Source organism: Bos javanicus, chromosome 1, assembly GCF_032452875.1.
Source record: "Bos javanicus breed banteng chromosome 1, ARS-OSU_banteng_1.0, whole genome shotgun sequence".
Taxonomy (NCBI): Eukaryota; Metazoa; Chordata; class Mammalia; order Artiodactyla; family Bovidae; genus Bos; species Bos javanicus.
In genome coordinates, this window is record NC_083868.1 from 48,879,931 (window position 1) to 48,881,256 (window position 1,326).

The 1,326-nt window shown below is 36.0% G+C and overlaps 1 non-coding gene across 1 annotated transcript; it reads right to left on the reverse strand.

Moving 5' to 3' along the window:
• Positions 1–272: 272 nt before the first annotated feature.
• Positions 273–334, reverse strand: LOC133255194 (U7 small nuclear RNA). Its single transcript, XR_009738899.1, has one exon. It is a non-coding gene; the product is annotated as a U7 small nuclear RNA (small nuclear RNA).
• Positions 335–1,326: the final 992 nt, after the last annotated feature.

Here is a 1,326-nt window from a genome sequence, read left to right on the forward strand (position 1 = left end):
AGGATTTAGAACATTGTCCCCTTTTGTTCATATTCTCTGGAAAACTTTACCATAAGATGGAAATTATTTCTTCCATTTGGCAGCATTCCTCAGTGTAGCACCTTAGCCTGAATTCATCACTGGTGGTAAGTTTTACAGTGCAGATTCTATTTCTTTAACATATAATATAGCTAATTAGAATATACCTTTATCTATGTGTCATTGTTAGTAAACTATATTTTAATTCTCATAAGAATTTTTTCCTGTTTAATTTTTATTTATTTTTTTCCCATGGGGGTTTTCTGGTGAGGATCAGAAAACCTCCTAGACAAATTCTAAAAGAGCTGTAACACTTTCTATTTACTTTTAAAACAGTTATTGGCATTAGTTGTTCACAATGCTTTTTTCAATTTCTTAAAATACTGGAGTACTTGTGTCAGTCACTCAGTCGTGACCGACTCTTTGCAATCCCATGGACCATAGCCTGCCAGGCTCCTATGCTAATGGAATTCTCCAGGCAAGAATACTGGAGTGGGTTGCCACTCCCTTCTCCAGGGGATCTTATCAACACAGGGACTGAACCTAGGTCTCCTGCATTGCAGGTAGACTCCTTACTCCTGACTCCTTACCCATTCCCTAGAGTATCTGTGGTGGTTTAATAACTGTGTGAAGCTTAGTTGTGTCTGACTCTGTGCAACCCCATGGACTATACAGTCCATGGAATTCTCCAGCCCAGAATACTGGTGTGGGTAGCCGTTTCCTTCTCTAGGAGGATCTTCCCAACCCAGGGGTTGAACCTGTGTTAACAGCTGAACCACAAGGGGAGCCCTTAGTATCTGTAGTTATATCCTTCATTCCTTACTGATGTTAACTATTTCTTTTCCAAGCTCTCTCTCGTCTCTCCATTCTCAGAAAGAGTTCACCCTTTTTTCACGTATTCAAAGCAATAATTGCTGTTTTTCTCTTTAGTATTTTGGTTATATCGTAGATTCCTTAAAATTTAGTATAAAATATTTCCTAGCTAACATTATGATTTGTTTCTTTGATCTATGGATTATTTATTTAAAAGCTTTACCTTTCTTAACATATGATTTTCAAATTATATTTTGTTAGGACTATCAAGCTTATTTCCACTATTTTGTGATCAGAATGAATCTAAATTATTTTGTGATCAGAATGAATCTAAATCCTATAACTCTGTCAACATTTGCTTAGTGGTGAAGTTTTATTAATGTGCCATGTGTACTTTAAAAAATGTTCCTTCTACAATTGGGAGTAGTCTTCTACAGATAAATATATCAAGTTCGGTTATCAAAGAGTTCAAATCTTCTCACTCATTTTTGGTCA